At 43.8% G+C, this 18850-nt stretch overlaps 1 protein-coding gene across 1 annotated transcript in view; it reads right to left on the bottom strand.

Moving 5' to 3' along the window:
- Positions 1-16583, bottom strand: part of LOC127695537 (signal transducer and activator of transcription 5B) — a 70667-nt gene extending 54084 nt beyond the window's left edge. Inside the window, exon 1 of the mRNA XM_052197759.1 lies at positions 16344-16583. The gene's annotated coding sequence lies outside the window, so the exon portion shown is untranslated. The remainder of the gene's footprint in view (positions 1-16343) is intronic.
- Between the last annotated feature and the right edge of the window lie 2267 nt (positions 16584-18850).

The following is an 18850-nucleotide window of genomic DNA, read 5'->3' as shown; positions in this document are numbered from 1 at the left end:
TACATGAGACCCTTTGTTAACAACTTCCCATTCCCTCTACAACAAACAAAAACCTTATGCTCAGTTCAGTTATTGGAAACAAATTGAGTGAATATGTGGATCTATTTTACCAAGAAGAAACGTTTTATGAACTCTTCCCAGACAAGATGATGTGTGCCAGTAATCCCAGCACCTGGGGGTTAGAGGCAGGTGGATCTCTGAATTCAAGGCCAACCTGGTCTACAGAGCCAGTTCCAGGACAGCCAAGGCTACACAAACAAACCTGTCTTGAAAAGCAAAAAAGTTTTATGAATTCTAAACAGCTTAGAATTTTACATATCAATTCAGATATTATATATGGGTAAAATGTATACCAATTTCTGAGCTAAGTGCAAAAAATTAAATAAAATACCTTATGATAATTTTCTTTTTCTTTTCTTTTTTTCTTGGATATTTTCTTTTTACATTTCAAATGTTATCCCCTTTCCTGTTTTTTCCCCCTCCTGGAAACCCCTATCTCGTCCTCCCTCCCCCTGCTTCTATGAGGGTTTTCATACACCCACCCACCCACCCACTCCCACCTCTCTGCTCTCAAGTCCCCTACACTGGTTATCTATCAAGCCTTCATAGGACCAAGGACCTCTCCTCCCATTGATGCCTGACAAGGCCATCCTCTGCCACATATGCAGCTGGAGCCATGTGTACTCCTTGGTTGATGGCTTAGTCCCTGGGAGCTCTGGGGGGTCTGACTGGTTGATATTGCTGCTCTTCCTGAGGTTGTAAACCCTTTCAGCTCCTTCAGTCCTTTCTCTAACTCCTCCATTGGGGACCCCGTGCTCAAGCCAATGGTTGGCTGTGAGATAATTTTCATATTGATCACTTGTTGATGCCTTTATAGTTTGGGTTACATGCTAATGTCAGGTGGTTTTTGTTGTTGGTTTTTGTTTTTCCAAGACAGTGTGTCACTTTGTTGTCCTGGCTGGCTTCAAACTGGCGGTGATTCTCCTGCCTCAGTCTCTGGAGTGCAGGAAATACAGGTGTACACTACTGCAACCAGCTTAAAACCAAACTGTGCCTGGTTTTGTCATCTTACCGTTTAAGATGATGACTACTGAACAATTACACTTGCTACAGATAGACTCCTGTTATTCTTTCTCTAGAAGGCAGGGCTAGTTTAGAACATAAATATTTTATATTCCTATGCGCCCTGTGCCTGAAGTTTTCTGGTTCACCCAAACTTCACCCACCCACAACACTGAAACTTCAGTCTATGTTTCTTTGACTTGGGGAGAAAACCTTCAGAGCTGCTCTGGAGACCTTTTCCTGTATTTACTGAAACAGAAGAATGAAATTACAGTGTTTGAGTTCAAAGTGCAGATACTATTTTTAAAAATTACTGTTTTGTGACGTAGTCTCTATGGAAATGTGTCTACAGTTCTAGCAAAACTTAAAAAAAAACTTTTTTGAGATAGAGTCTGGCTACGTATGTAGCTCGGGGTGGTCTCAAATGCATCAGCCTCCTGCCTCAGCCTCCCGAGTGCTGGGACTGCAGGTGTGCATCATTTATCTACTGAAGTGTAAGTGTCTAGCATTGGTTCAAAGAATGCAAAGTCATTTTGATACTTAAAAAAAAAATCGATTCCAGTCCTGGGTATGGTGGCCCACACCTTTAGTTCCAGCACTCGGGAGGTGGCGGCAACTGGATCTCTCTGAGTTTAAGGCCAGCCTGATCCACTTAGAGGTCCAGGCAGCCAGGACTACATTGTCTCAAAGAAAAACAACCTACTCTAATGCATATTTCAAAGAGAATGTGCCACTCTTATCCACATTATTCTCTGAAAAGAATGTAACAATCCAAATAAAATGTCTAGTCATTTTGACACATTTGGAGACACACTGATCTAGGGAGGAGATTTGAATTTGTATAAAGCCTTGATACATGATGAAAATGTACTGTCACATCAGAAAGGGTAGGAAAAATGATAGGTTTTTTTTTTTGAGCTAATTGTCAAGTCATTTAGAATAACTATAGGTCAAAAGTGTCAGCCCATGTAACATATTTGCAAAGCACCTGGCACACAGTCTCAAAATATTAATTATTGGGCTGTGTGGTGTGGTGGGACATATCCTTAACCTCAACATTTGAGAAATAAAGGTAGGAGGATCTCTATGGGTTCAAGGCTAGCCTGGTCTACAAGTGAGTTACAGGCCAGCCACAGCTTTATAGTAAGACCCTGTCTCTAAAATTATAACTATATATATGTTATATGTATATACATACATATTAGTTATTATCATTAAGAAAAAAGTGCCAATTTCCTCTCATTTCTTATATAGTAATTGAAAAAATTATAAAAATGTTTTAATATTATTTCATTTCTAATTATGTTTACGTGTTGGGGAGTTCACCTGCCTACCATCTTATTACCTATCATCCCAAGTATTTTTAATGCAAATATAAAGTTTTATAGTCTCTTGGGAGGGATTTTTTTTTTTAAAAATTATGTCTTCATAACCAGACTGCATAAAATTTTAGCATTTTATACAAAGTTAAATGGCAAAAACAAAAATGGAAGAAAATCACAAAATATGTAAGATTCAAAAAAAGAGCACTGGGAATAATTTCATTAGATGATCAATACAGACAGGAAAACAGCATCAAAGGAAGACAATGGACTCTGGAAAGTTAGGGCCAGCCTTGCCAGAAATAAAAAAATTGCTTCTACTGCAGAGGCTTTGGTGCTTACTTCTGAAAATGGAGACACCTCAGCAGGTATCCACTAATGGGGGACAAAGGGACTGGGCGAATTTTTGGAAAAGTTGGTCATTGTTTATGTAAATGACTCAGCAAACTCCGATCTAGAACTTTCAGTAAAGAGAATAGTCTGACGGAGGTGAAGGAAAAAACTTAAGCTAAGTCTCATCCGCAATGCTCATCACACTGAAAAACTGAAAACGACCTGAACATTGATTATTATTTATCGTGTCATTTATTTGTGGGTTAAATACTGATGTGGTAGAGATAAACATCTTTAAAATGCTGAACACTGATGGACATCTCCAGGGACATACTTCTCTCCTGAGTCCCCAAGGAAAACCAAATGGAGGCCTGTTTTAAGCACATGTCTGGACACTGTCCCTGTTTCTTGTACCCCCTAAGCTGTTAGCTGCCCCTGGTTAGATCCTACCCTGAGTCTATGAACCCCCTTAAACTGTGGGTTAAAGTTTTCTGTATATTTTACTGGATCAGGACAACTAATGCTTTCATTAGGATCTTGAAAACCCCTGCTTGGTTCTCAAGCAGTTGAAACCTTTGGGTTCTATAGTTCAATGGGTCAACTTCTCGTCTTCCTTGATCTTAAAAAGCAAATGTGACTGGTTACAGGGCCCAGTCATTTGCTGGTCACAAACATTGACTTGGTTCTAAGTTGTACTTTGCCTGATAACACAATTAACAAAAAATTTAGGGATAAATTTCTTTACTCACTTTATAAGCAACGTAAACACACTTGCGTACAAAGATTCCCCTCAGACGGGCCATAGCAATGAAGAGATAAAAAACTAGACTAAGAATTATAAAGAAAATTTTAGAACTAGCTTCTCAAATTAGGGTGTTTTTTTAAAGAAATTTTATGTGTGTGTTAAATGTTTTACATGCATAGGTGTTTTGCTGGCATATATACATATACATATACATATACATATACATATACATATACATATACATATACATATACATATACATATACACTATACGTTTGCAGTACCCACAGAGGCCAGAAGATGGCGCTGGATCCTGTGGAACTGATGTTACAGACCAGTTTGTTCACTGTCATGTGGGTGCTGGGAATCAAACCTGGGTCCTTTGGAAGAACAGCCAGTGCTCTTAACCACTGAGCCATCTCTTCAGCACCACCTTCCTCTGCCTCCCATCACATCTTCTGTTTGAGACCTGGTCTCACTCACTATGTTGCCTGGAGCTTGTTATGTGTAGCCCAGGCTAGACTTGAGAGCTCCTGCCTGCCCTTGCTACCTGTGCGCTTGGATTAAATGCATGTGACACCCTGTGCCCTGCCTCCAAATTAGGGTGTTTGTTTTTATATTGACTTTTTAATTGTCTCTTGAGTCTTTTTTTTTTTTTTAAGATTTTATTTATTTTATGTATGTGAGTACACTGTCGCTGTCTTCAGACACACCAGAAGAGGGCATCGGATCCCATTACAGATGGTTGTGAGCCACCATGAGGTTGCTGGAATTTGAACTCAGGACCTTTGGAAGAGTAGTCAGTGCTCTTAATCGCTGAGCCATCTCTCCAGCCCATCTCTTGAGTCTTATGTCCTTTATTGGAGATAACCTTAAAATGTACAGACTTGGAAAAAGACTCATTATTTAAGTTCAAAAAGTCAAATAAATACTAGGACACAGTCAAGTAGTTAGTTCTAAATGAAGACAGCAGCAAATCATTTTTGTATTAATTTAAAAATATATTCTGAAGTATCCTGGTATCATGTCAAGTTTGAGGCTCCAAATTTATATGGATTTTTAAAACATGTTATGGTCTGGTGAAAATAATTCCAATCACCAAATGATTAGGTGAAAATGATTACCTAAGGGGAAAAAAAGAAATTATTCTAACTGGTTATCAGAGGATCCTATTGATAAATCAAGAGCCCAACAAAATTAGCAATAATAAATGAGCTGAATTTAATGTATTTTATTTTCTCAGACAGAGTCTAGTTGTGTAACCCTTACTGGTCTAAAACTCACTCTGTAAACCAGACTGGACTCAAACTCACAGAGACCTGCCTCTGCTTCCGCCTCTGGGTACAGGGATTAAAGGTGTGTGTCACCATGCCCCACAAGAAAACATAATTTTTATTTAAATGAGAAAAGTGTATTTTTAAAGGCAGATGAGGTAAGAAATAATACCCCCCCCCCCAGTCAATAACAGTGCCTCTGTTTTTATTTTTTCTTTCAGCAAGATCAGGAAGCAGGCATAGATCTCAGTGAGTTCGAGGCCAACCTGGTCTACAGAGCAAATTTCAGGCTAATCAGGGCTCTATAGTGATATCCTGTCTCAAAAACAAACAAAATAAAAAGTAATATGAATCTTTAACATAAAATATTTGTTCCCATGCAGTTTAATCATCATGGATTTATAGTTATATAAAGCACTAAAAGGAATGAATGCTATATTTATTTTACTATTGCCCAAATTGAGTTAAAGTAAAATTCCAGTATAGCAAATTCCATTACAGTAAATTACAAAGCACAACCCCAGGTAAGGCAGACATCTAGTTACTTTACATGAAATAAATAGATGTGCTAGGCTCAAAGGTATTTTCATACAGTTGTCACTGTGGTTGTTCCATGCATGATAAGCCTGAGGCAGCTGTGCTCCAGAATCCCCTAGCAACATCACCTTGTAATTTATTTTTAGTTCTCTTCTGTAATTCTTCAGATGTTAAAAAATGTCTTCATGCTTAAAGTCACAAACAAACCAATGTGGGTTTAATTAAGGGACACTGCAAGCCTCGGGTATCAATGACAATGACACATGCCCTTGAAAAGGATTCCTTGCCAGACTTAGTCCCAAGCGAGTACAATGCACCTTTAGAGAAGTCACAGGGCTGGCTGGTGGGATGAGAAGGGACTTGGGTTGCTGCTCTCACAGGTGTGTCACCACAGCAAGGAGAGGGTAAGAGGGCCAATAAGAAAAAATGGAAGTTTCACATTTCAGAGTGGCAGGAGGGTCAGACCAACACCAGACACAGTTCTTAAGAGTTGCGCCTACTTTTAATCCCAGCACTTGGGAGGCAGAGGCAGGAGGGTTTCTGAGTTCGAGGCCAGCCTGGTCTGGTCTACAGAATGAGTTCCAGGACAGCCAGGGCTACACAGAGAAACCCTGTCTCAAAAAACAAAACAAAACAAAAAAGAGTTGGAAACACACAAACACATACCTTCAGTACTAGATGAATGGTAGTTCGGCAAGATGCGTGCACGATAAAACTGTATCATTTATTATATTTACAAAACAGTATGATTCATCTGTTTCTACCTAAAAACACAGGTCATCTCACCAAGAAAGGCAACAAACTCTGTCCTCAAATTCAAGGTTTTGTAATTCTGAAAACATTGAATACAATGAAGATGATTTCAGCAAAAGATACTGCCTGGCAGCAGCCAACAAACATTTAGCAGAAACGCTGCTACTTGCTTTTCTGCTCCTTAAAACTGAAAACAAAAACAAGTCTTCTGTCCTAAGATGAGTCAACACAGAAGAACCATTTTAAAAATGACAATACAGAATACTGTTTGTCATCATCTACTTGTTACAGAAGAATGGCACGGGACTAGAATACCCTGCCCAGAGCTCCTACATCCCACCACCTGGAAATCACTCTCAGGACACGTTTGTGGATTTCTCTTAAATAAAACTGTTCGAATAAAATTGTTTTAAATTTTGATTTTTTCCCACTTAATAATGTATTCTGAACTTCATGTAATCATCAAGTATTGTTTTATAACATGGTTTGAAATAGCCAGAACCAGATATCAAGGAACAATTTAAGCTACTAATTCTTTGAAACAAACACCAAGGCTAACAGCCCCCTGCCCCAAAACATTGTATCTTTTCAATATTATTAGTTCAGCTGAACATGTTTTATATAATTATTGGCTATTATTCTTCTTTTCTGACACTTCCTCTTTAGGGCCCAGATTTTTCCTATTTTTTATATATAAAAATTACATATGTTATATGTATATATTATATATGTATATTATATGTAATGTATAATATATTATAACATAATACATTATATCAATTATCAATATATATTATATACATGTAACTAAAATAAATGTAAAAATAATAAATATTGACTTATACCCCTATAATGAAGGCATTGTTATTCTTATACTGTATTTTAATTTCTGATTTCCTTTTATAAATTACTTTACAAAAGCTGCATTTGTCCTCTTCAAATGTTTTCACAATTTTTCTAACTCCCCCTGCCCCCCCCCAAGACCTACAGGGTATCTCATATCTGGGTAGTATGAATATAGAATTGGCTGCTGAGAATATAGTTTAGTTACTGAACAATGTTTGCATTGTATAAGTGAAACCATGGGTTCAATTATCAGCCCACCCTGCACAAAAAGATGAAAAACAAATTAAAATTTAAAACCACCAGTGGCACACTGTTGTGACAAAACATAAAGCCGTGTGGTGGCTGTCCCCTCAACATTACGTGCTCTTCTCTGGTATTGCAAAATCAGAGGGTCACACTTCATCGCTAGCTCGGCATGAGAATTACAGCCATGTCATTCAGGAAGCCAAATATTTTCTATTTTGTTTTGAAGTCTTCAACAGTCAGGAGGAGGGGCCGCTGACTTGCGCTACAACACGTAGTGTGAGTGCTCGATTCTCAAACTCACTGCAAGGCCAGCTCCTCTCAGCAATACAAGCACCCTCATGGTCCCCAAATACATTCGTTACAGACCAAAACGAGAGCCACAGACAAGGCCAGAGGTGGGATTGGCATCACACGCCTATATGGAAGCCTCCCCTGCGGCCTGATAACACTGTAAACCCGGTCCTAGAACGAACACTAACGCTCCAGGCAAACTTCTTCATTCTGTTAAAACTGTGTATTTCTGTCATTCCCTAGACTGCAACATCCCCAAGCCTAAAACATGACCCGGGCCTGAGGATGTAACTCAGTGGTAGAACACTCATCTAATGTGCACAAATCCCTGGGCCGGTCTCTACACACACACACACACACACACACACACAAATAAATAAACAAATATTAAACAAAATAAAAATATAGTATAAAATATAATATAAAAATATAATTGGCTTGACTCTAAAAAAAGTATGGTAGCTCACACCCGTATACCCAGCTCTCGGAGGGCTGAGCCTCCTACAAGCTTGGGGCTAGCTTGGGCTACATTGAGAATGTACAGTCAGCTTGGACTACATAGTGAGACCCTGACTCAAAAAATAAATAACACAACCAAACTAAAAAATAACCTTATTTCCGAGAGAACATTTTTGCCCGTTTAAAACTGTGGCTATCCTGCATACGTTTTAGCGCTGATGAAGCCCATTGTTTAGCAATTTGACAGATTAGGTGTCCAGAGCTCCCTTTGGCTGCAAGCAGGTTGTACTAAATTACTCGAGTGTAAATTTTTTCAAGACAGTCGGCCTACACTAGCCTTTTAAAATCCTTCCCCCAAACCATGTCTACCATCTCTAGACTTTGCATTTTAGATAACATGAATGAATGTTCACATCGGTTCTAATTTACTCTCACCTAAAATTCTGGAAAACCCCACTGAAGGCTTTACAAACTTACCAGACACAGGGAGGAAAAGAGAGAGAGAGAACAGCTTCAGCTGTAGGCTCTCACTGCCAGAGCATAAGGAAATTCTGACTTATAGCCATCTCACATTAAGCTTTTTCCACTGACAATGTAACTTTTGTCAACAATCAAAGAAAACTCAAACATCCCCCACCCTACCCTCACTCCCCCATCCCCTGGTCAAAGGTGCCGGTGACAGTCACAGGTGCTGACATCCTGTCTGTTTGAACAGGGATAGACTTTCTGCCAGGGAATTTGGATTTTTCTCCCTGTCACTTGAGCTCCGGACTTCACGGCGCATCCTTCCAGGGCTGGAAAAACTTACAACAGCCTTCGCTCTGGTTTGAGTACGTAGTAATTCATCAGGTGGCTCAGCAGTCACGAACACATACTGCTCTTGCGGAGGACCCTGGTTCAGTTCCCAACACCCATGTGAGATAGCTCACAACTCCAGCCTCAGGGGCTCCAACCCCTCTGGTCTTGGCCCTAGAGCTCACCCGCATATATTCATACATTAACACATAGATACGTAAGGTTTTAGATACTCCATCTAAGTAACACTTTTAAATTTCTGCATTTCAGAAATTATGATGGATAGCTCTATAAAAAAAAAAAAAAAAAAACCTTCAGTGAGACAATAATAGGGGCTTATGTCCCTGCAGAATCAAGTCGTCAATAAAGCCCAGTCACACACTTGGCTCTCTGACAAGAGGCACATCTCACACAGACTAAAGTTAGCACGTAGCACAGATTATCCTTTGTCAGTACCCAGGGGCCAAAGAGGCAGCTCATAACTCTTCTCCTACGGAAACAACAGGGTTAGGGGCACCACCCACCCGTGTCATTACAACGCTGCAGGTGTCTGCTGTCCCTGGGTACAGCGGTTAAGGATGGGTCAGGGTTTAGCCTTAGTCCTGCGGTTACTAGCAGTGTGACCTTGGATGAGTTACTTAACTTCTCTGTGGTCATTTCTTCATTTTTATCTAGAGATAATATCCATTCCTCTCAGGACCATAAAACAAGACGACAGGGAGCTGGGGAGATGACTCATTGTGTAACGGCTTTGCCACATAAGCATGGGAGGTGGGGGGCCTGACTTCAAGCGCCCACATCAAGGAGGTGGGCATGGTGGCAAACATCTGTAATCCCAACCCTGAGAAGGTGGAGAAAGGAAGATTCCACACCTGGGGACCACTGGCTAGACATCTAAACCCAGTCAGCAAGCCACAGGTTCCACGAGAAACTGTCTCAAAAGCAATGGCTCCTGAGACTAACGTCTGAAATTCACCTATAGCTTACGCATGTGCACAGAAGCACTCCCATGTGTTCAAGTACACACACACACACACACACACACACACACAAGCACACGCCTGTAACCACGTCTGTCTGACAAACTGAACATGAACAGTAAATATTAGGTATTATTCTCATAATCTTTCTATGAGTTTAAGGCCCTGGAGCATCTATTCAGCTCTGGGTTTGGACATAGCTGAAGTAACTTTTAACTAATTTTCTTGAGAGATGGCAAAAATAATTAATATATAATTAGTATATCCATTTGTAAGGCCATGTTATACAGTACTGTAACCCACAAACAGCAACAATATTTAAGACAGGATCTCACTATGCAGCCCTGCCTGGGACTTACTATGTATATTAGACTGGCTTCGAACTCATAGACTCCCCCTGCTCTTGCTTCCGAGTTCTGGGATGAAAGATAAGATATGTGCCACTACACCTGGTCTTCAACAATTATTTTTTTAATACAAATCATACATGTGGCTATGGCTAGTAACCTTGACCTGGTTCCCCATATACAAAGAAATCCCCTATCAGGGAAAACCAAGCAATATCAGAAAAACCTGAGGTTTGTCCGATCATTGCTGCAGAGTCAAGTCAACTTCATATCTACTAGCCCCAATGGGCAGTGAAAATATTACTCACCAAATTAATCGCAACAAATAACAATAATCGATTGGCTCATTGATGTATTTCCCCTTGTCTTCCCCAACCTTTCTACAACCAGTCATAAAGGAAAGTTTTCGTATTTTCTCAGAATCTCATTACGGCTCTCAAACCATCCTCTCTATCTTTGGTATAATTTTAAAAAATGAGTCAGTACGCGTACCTCAGAAAAAAACCTAGCTGTGCATAGAATATGCAGTTATTTCTCTTCACAATAGAAATGTGCAAAGAATTCTTAGAGGGCTCTTCAGGGTGCCAGAAGCAATGGAAGTATTCGTGGAGAATGAAGTGGCCGTAGGTTTGACAGGAAGGGCAGGTCGGAAGAGACAACCCGTCCCCCAACCAGTTCCCAAATTTTTCATCTTCATAGTACAATACAAGGGGAAATGGGTGTAATTACTGTAATTAAACCCCAAGAAGAAAATACCCTGTGAGACAAATTTAAACCTCTTCTTTCTTGGATACTGATCTGGGAGGGAGCAGGAGGCCAAGGTACCCTGAGGCTTCACTCAGCTTGCAGATTTCACTATGAGTAACCCCTGCCCCACGCTAAGGACTGCTCTTTCTCTAGGATTGTGATCCAAAAGAAAATATAGAAGAGAGAAACTGCCTTGAAACCGCAAACACAGCAGCAGCAGTGGTGTCTGTTTCGAGTCTCCTTAGTCATTACACTATTTAGAAGAAAGTTAGTGGACAGACAGGGAAACAGAAACATGGCTCCTTCTCCCCAAGGCTCCATGTCACTCACTCTGCAGTGTTTAGATTCAGTGACTTGATACATAAAAATCACCGAGGGGGGGAAAATCACCGAGGGATCTGGGCACACAACTTAACTGGTAGAGTACTTAGAGATCATGAAGCCCTCAGTCTGTCCTCTCTCCAGAACTTCATCAAACCAGGTCTGGTGGTGAACAAAGGGATCAGAAGTTCAAGGCCACCCTGGGCTGACTACAGAGTTCAAGGCCAGGCTGGGCTACACAAGACCCTAGAGCAATGGTTCTCACCCTTACTAAGGCTGAGGCTACCTCTTTAGTACAGTTCCTCATGTTGTGGTGACCCCCAACCAGAAAATGATTTTTGTTGCTGTTTCATAACTGGAACTTTGCTACTGTTAAAAATTCTTTATTTTTCCCAGAGATTTATTTCTTGTGTGTATACGACTACACTGTAGCTGTCTTCAGACACACCAGAAGAGGGCATCAGATCCCATTACAGATGGTTGTGAGCCACCATGTGGTTGCTGGGAATTAAACTCAGGACCTCTGGAAGAGCAGTCATTGCTCTTAACCGCTGAGCCATCTCTCCAGCCTGTTATGAATTCTGATGTAAATATCTGATATGCAGGATATCTGACATGTGACCCCTGTGAGGGGTTTCGACCCACAGGTTAAAGGCAGGTGGGGAAGGGAGGTAACCTCTCTCCAGAGGTTCAAGAGTCTTACGGTTGAGGGTGATCTCTTCAGAGATCTACTGCTCAACCTGAATTTCCGCTGGTTCTTACTTCATTCTCTACGAAACTGTGTATGGAGTTTTGGGTAAGCTCAGGAAAGCTGTTACAGTTTACAGGGTCTTCAGCACTCACACCGGGGAAGTTCCTCCTTACAGCACAAAACATTGGCCTCTAACTTCACCCTGTGTTTTCTAGGCACCTGGGAGGAAACAGCTGGCAAGAGCTCCACTTCTCTGGTAACCGTGCCTCTGTTGTGGAGGCTTTAAGGCTCCTTCCAAAAGTGCCCCGCCTTGAAGAGAGATGGGAAAAGATTCAAGAATGCCTTGCGTTCCCAACTGGGTCTTGGACTGAGCTCAATGATGCTGTACCATGAAGCAGGACAACAGAGTCAAAAGACAAAGCCCATGACACGTGATGCTTGCCTTCATGTGTTTAGAGCACAATCGTGACCTGGTGACAAGGTTAACGTGGGGACCTAATTTTGAAAATATAAACAGGAAGCACCCCCACCCCAATATTACCATTTAAAAGAAAGAAAAAAAAAGGAAAGCAAACCTCAAAAATACCTTCCAAGGAAGTCATGGGTATGACAAAGTAACAGAAGTTATAAAATGTCATGTAAGACTCTGCAACCACCCAAGTGAGGGTCTTATTCTGTCAAGATCTGACCCCTGCCGTTTTCCTGCATGGGGTTTGATACACCAAGCCTTCTACAAAATGTCTTGGTTTTGTTTGTTTTGTATTGTTTGTTTGTTTTTTGGTAGTAAAGGGTTGTCTTTAATCAAATATCCATTGTCAATATTTCACTTCAAATAAAGCCATTACAATTAGAATCAAATACTTTTTTTTTTAAATCTCACTATGATGTTTACAATTTAAATGCACGAAAAAGCCCTGCTCACCAATGGAAACTGGATTGTTAAATTTGACTTTCTTATTCCCAGAAATAATCACAGAACTGCTGAGTCCACACCACTCTAGAGAAAAAAAAAGCCACTTCTGGTTTTAAAACCGGTTTATTCATAAAATTCAAATTAAAAAAAAAATGGAGGTAGACCTGTTGACTGAGGCCTGTGCTTGGGAGGCTGAGCAAGGGGGAAGGACCACCACAAAGTCAAGGCAGGGGTAGACTATGGAGTGAAACCTGTCTCAAAAACAACAAGAAGACAAAACAAAACAAAAATAAACAGATTTTTTGAAAAAGCATTCCTTTATATACAACACGTTTAAGAGACCATGGTATTTTGAGACTTCCCCCCAACCCTGTGGGGTGTTGCCATTAGGTATCGGATACAGAGACACATACATACTGAGCTACATCCCCAAATCTTTCTTCCTATGTTACAACAGATTCTTGATTATTGGCCCAGGCTAGCCTCAAAGTCTGAACCTCCTGCCTCAGTCTCCCTAACAGCTGGAGTTATTAGCAAGCATGACTATGCCCAGCTTTGGGGCAAAACAAAACAAAACAGAGGTGGGTGAAGGGGGCAGGGGAGGAGATGAAAACAGAAGTTCCTGAGTCAAAGTACTTTTATATTTTATCACACAATAAAAGAATATTCCTCAGGCTGGGCAGTGGTAGCCTCATGCCTTTGATCCCAGTGCTCGGGAGGCAGAGGCAGGGGGAGGACCTCTGTGAATTGGAGGCCAGCCTGGTCTACAAAGCCAGTTCCAGGACAGCCAGGGCTACACAGGGAATACTTGTCTTGAAGAAAAAAAAATGTACACACATACACACACACACACACACACACTTTTCAGAAGAACTCAGTAATTAGAGGTAACTTGGAATTATCATCAGCTTTAAAAAAAATTCTCAAATGCTCAAACAACAAAACAAAAGCAACTGTGGGTTTTTGTTTTCTCTTTAGTGTGCATGCTTTGTAGGAATTCTGTGGTTGTCTACACTCCAAATGAAAGGCAGGGCGTCACTAACATAGCCCGTACATCCGGGCATGGCTTCACAGATGCACAGACCTTCTAGGGCGTTAGAACATCCAGGCCTCCATTGCGCCCACTTCCAACTAGCATCCGATTTAAGGATGTCATTTTACTTCTTGCAGACCCTTCCTTTACTATAAGGCCACAATGTATATCACCTGCCTGCCTAACAAGCCAGAGGAACCACAGCAAGTATATTCGCCTACATAAGCCTGGTACAAACACAGACTGACTGTAATATCATTGGGAGGAAAAAAATTAAACATATACCAAAAAGCAGTAAGTGATGCTTTTGATACCGATGGGGTCCTTGTGTATAAGAAAGAGGAAGAGGAGAAATCAATTGAGACTAAGAAGATGGAGGTGAAATGAGAAGTCAGAGTCAATAGGAAGTGTTGGCCAAAATATTTCTGTTGCAATCCCCCCCAGCACTGATAGCACTTGTTTGCCCGCCTCCTTACACACATCACAAAACATACTCAGAAAAATATCCATCTCAAACTCAGCACAACGTATACCAATGGCTTCTTAGCAGAAACAAGAAAACAGAGAAGGTAAGAATCAGATCAGGGAGGTCGCTGGGTTCTGCAGCAAAGATTTTTAGAGAAATTGAACTCTCGGAGTTATGCAATCACCAGACTGCTAGTGGCAGAAATCAACTCTTGTTTTTTGTATTCTTTCAGATGTGAGGAGAAGGGTGGGGCTGAGGAGGGGGGAGGGGAGAGGAGGGGGAGAAAAAGAGACAGAGAGAGACTTTTCCCACTCTCTTTAAGTGTTCAACTTCATGCTTAAATTTACCATTCTCCAAAGCTTACAGAAGATATGACACCCTCTGGTGACACCTGGCTAGGGGTGTGCAGGTGCTTTAACTGGACTCTTAACACCAGAAGCCCCTTCCCGTTAAGCGCTACCAATTTTAACAACTGTATTTCTTCATAAAATGGAGATTGCTACCAAGAAAACACATAAACAACTCGAAGGCCAACCAACAGAACTCCCCAGTTGAAAAGGCTCAAAATCAATTCAGCGTCCCCAAATGAAATGAGAGAAACATGAAATAAATAATGCATAAATAAAATACATCCGTCGGGCACTCTGAACATCAAACAACAAAAACAAACGAACAGTAGCAGAACAATGGTAAGAGGCAAAGCCTCATATCCTGAATGGTAACCAAATTATGTGAGATAATGCAGACTCTGACAGCTGAAAGATCATTACGGCACAGGCAGCTACCCAGCCGATTTGGAAGCCCAAGGTACAAGCAGATGACAAAAGCCACTGCTACAAGGCTACACAAAGCCATCAGCCCAGTGACACACTAGCCCTTTCAAGGGACACTCTGAGGATACTCTAACGACAACCTATTGAATCTTACCTAGGCAAACATCTACTTCACTGGACAAGATGGGTCCTTGAGGGTGTGAGTCCGTAAACTACTAAATATAAACAGACTTGTGACCTGAGCTGGCAGCTGCGTCCATCTAGGTGGGCCTCAGTTTTCACAATAAAAGACTGTAGCATAGTCCCAGGGGTGGAGGCTTCCCAAATCTAAGATTCTATAAGCCAGTTTGCCACTATTAATTTAATACAAGTTGCGACCCACAGCGAGACAAGCACAAAAGTGGACATAGGTCCTTGAGGAAATGAACAGCATCTCTTTTTTCCTTTAAAATCCTTATGGGTCTCATTAATTTCAAATTCCAGCTTTCTAACCGCTACCGCTTGTTTTCCTTCATTGCCTTTCCCATCACTGCTGGCTACAAGTGTTTGCAAGCGCCTCCTGCTCCAGACAAGTCTCTCTCTCCCCCCCAACCCCCGTCTTGATCACTCTGACCATCTTGCCAGATTCCTTTAGACTCAGACCAGCTTCTGTGATAAGGCAGCTCTCCTTCCGACTCCCCATATCTACCCCCGACACCAGTATCACTTTTTTTTTTTTTTTTACTTTTTAACCTTGGCTCGGGAAAAAAAAAGATAGAAAAAAAAAAAGAAAAAAGAAAGGAAAAGAAAAGAAAAAGAAAGACCAGCTTGCCCGCATCCCACCACCACACATTCTAGCCCAGGCCTGGCAGGTCCTGATGTGGGATCCCATAGCCCAAAGCCTTATCAAAATGTTCGTATTTGTTGTCTTGACTCCATATAAGGCACTATTTCTTGAAGCTTTGCTGATATCCCCTCTCCCCACTGGGTACCTTCGGCTCATCTTTTTTCCCCAGAGTCTCGGGCACCCCTCGCTTTGGGGGCACAAAATAAGAAGAGGAAAAACTGGGAGACAGCGGGGACTCTTCAGAAATGCAACAGGAAGGTGTGAGGCGGCCGACAGCAGTCCCCTCGGTCCCAGGGGATCGGCTCTGTCGGCGTCCCTCACACACCCATCGTGACACGCACGCGCCAATACTTTCCACGCCATCCACGGCGCCCCCCTCCGCGGCCTCCGCGGGCCCCTCTCGCTCCCCCCCGCCAGCGCCCGGGGCCCCTCTGCAGCCGCCCGGCGCGCGGCCCCCGCGGCCTCCCCACGGCCCCGGAGCGATGGCGGCGGCTCGGCCCTGCCCAGCTCCTAGGCAGCAGGAGCACGGGGCCCCGCCCGGGCTCCCGGGGGCCCCCGGCCCAGCGCGGGGCGCAGCTCCTACCTCGTTCTGCCCCACCAGAGCCAGCGGTTGCTCCGGTCCCGCACGCTCTCTCGCGCGCCCGCTTGCTCCCTCCCCGTGCAGGACCTCCGCGCGTCGTCGCCCGCGCTCGGTCCCCGCCCGGGGTGACGGCTTGGGCCGCCGACTCTCCTCCCGCCGGGGCCCACGGGGGCGCGCGCGCCGCTCTCGCGCCCAGGCTCCGGGGACGCGCACCCGTCCGTAACCCCGAGCGCGCCCTGCTTCCTGGTTCCTGCCTGCGCGCGCTCCCCAGCCCCGCGGTCCCTCCGCGCCCCCTGCGCGGCCACCCTGCGGGGCCCCGGAACCCCCTGCGCGCAGCGGGGGCGCGCTCGGCTGGGCCTGCGCCGCGCGCTCCCGCTGCCGGCCGAACCCGCGCCCGGCCGCCCTGGACACCCCCCGGGAGGCCCCCGGACCCCCAACACATGCTGCTTTGTTTGGGTAGGGGCGACCCCCGTTCAAGGGCACGGGCGGCGGTGGTCTTGGAGATTGGGACACCCTCTCTACGGCCCGCCCACTGCCCTCCCGCCGGGAAACCAGGCCCGCGTTCCGGGTCCTCTAGCTCTCAGGCCGAGGGCAGAAGTCCATAGTAGCCTCGATCAATAATTATCTCGAGCTTGCTCCCTGGAGGCTTAAACCTGGGCTCTTGTCGCACTACCCCGACGGGCACAGGCAGGACCGGGCCAACTGGATTGGTGGACTGCCCCTAGGTGAATCTATGGGGCACAGGGGAGATGCCTTCCTCCCTGGGTATTTTTACTGGTAACTAATCTTGGTTATGGGAGTGACAGGTTTACCTAGGGCCGTCTGGGTTCTCTCTAGGGGTATAGGGTCTCCAGGATCCTTTCCCCAGTGTTGGGGAGGGGTTGCTGTATGTGTGAGAGAAGGCAACCTGAGTCACCCACTCTACAGTGTTCCATCTCCGGAGCTGGCCAGTGGTTTCCCTGGCAACCCTCCAAGGGCCAGCCCGGCCAGCCCGGAAGCAAGGCACATCAGTGGTACAGAAGCCCCAGCTGCAGAAACCTCAGCTGCAGGGGCAAAAGAGGGAGGACCCACCTCCCTTCCCAGCCCTGCACAAACACACACAGAATGTCTGTTCCCTACAGTCACCTACCTACAATTTGTTCAGCTGAAAATTTTCCTAGCCAGACAGGACCAAGAGGCAAGCTCTCCCATGATCCTCTTCCCAGCAGCCTTTCCAGGCACAAAATGGTTTTGGGTTATTAACTGGTCACAAAGCCCTTCTGCTCCTGCCCCACAAGCTGGGCCAACACCTGACACAGTGCTTGGCACAAAATAGAGGGAGAGAGAGCTTGGGGACTGGGCCAGGAAGCCGGATGGAAATCAACAGCTCTGGGCTTTTCCCGCGGCCAGCTTGGGAGAGTTAAAACTTCAGGGTGCATTTCTCTGTTCAAGCTTCCATCCCTGCATGCTGTCCCCTCTGCCAGGAGCACACTCCTGGCCTTTATGTGTGATGCTTGCTTTAGGACCGTAGTTCTCAACCTTCCTAATGCTGAAACCCTTTAATACAGTTCTTCATGTTATGGTGACTCCAACCATAAAATTATTTTCGTTGCTACTTCATGACTATACATTTGCTACTGCTGTTTATCGTAATGTAAATAGCTGTGTTTTCTAATGGTCTTAGGTAACCACTGTGAAAGGGTCCCTAGATCCCCAAATGGGCCTCAACCCATGGGTTGCTGCTCTAGGGCTCAGAGTCTAGGCAGCGTAGCTGTTACCCTCCGGCTTCTCACCACATACTTCATGCCATGCCTTATTACCATACCTCGTGTTGAAGAACAATTACTTGTTAGCATGTGTCTCCTCCAGAGGCAGACACAATATCCTGTTCACTTTTAAATCCCCCCACCCACACCCAGCTCTGTGTAGACACCCAGTAAATATGCTATACCCTGGAAAAGGAAACTGCAAGGACTATGTACACATATCAAGAGCACAAGGTCCAAAAGCGGTCATGTCATTGTGAACCCTTTTCTGCTTCATTCTCTGTTTTCATACATAGCAATATCAATACTGTCTACTTCACGGTGTCCTGAAAATCAAGTGAACTAAGAGACGTGAGATACTTCAAACCCTGCTACTCACTATATTTATGTTAACTATTATTGTTATTTAAAAAAGAGCTAAGATTGCAATTTTTTCCCTGAGATTGGGTAAGGTCTAGGACTCAACTCAACCACCATAGTTGATGACCAACAACATCCAAAAGGGTGCCACTCCAGTTGAGAAAACCAGAGCCCATCTCTGACTGCTCACCAGGCCGCCAGTTGGTTGGTGCTGTGTTTAGAGGCACGAAGGATGGAATGCTCTGTGGCTACCTCGGTAAAACAGAAAGCTGTCATTCTGATAGGAAGAAAGGTCCACCAGCTTCCTCTCCATTGGAAAATGTAGATGAGTCCACGTACCTCCTTTTTGGATCACAGGGCCATACTATTTCTATGTTTGGAAGACACCAGTCTTAGGATACAGAC

Source organism: Apodemus sylvaticus, chromosome 10 (genome assembly GCF_947179515.1).
Source record: "Apodemus sylvaticus chromosome 10, mApoSyl1.1, whole genome shotgun sequence".
NCBI lineage: Eukaryota > Metazoa > Chordata > Mammalia > Rodentia > Muridae > Apodemus > Apodemus sylvaticus.
The sequence above is the reverse complement of the archived record's forward strand: the minus strand, read 5'-3'. Positions and strand labels throughout refer to the sequence as shown.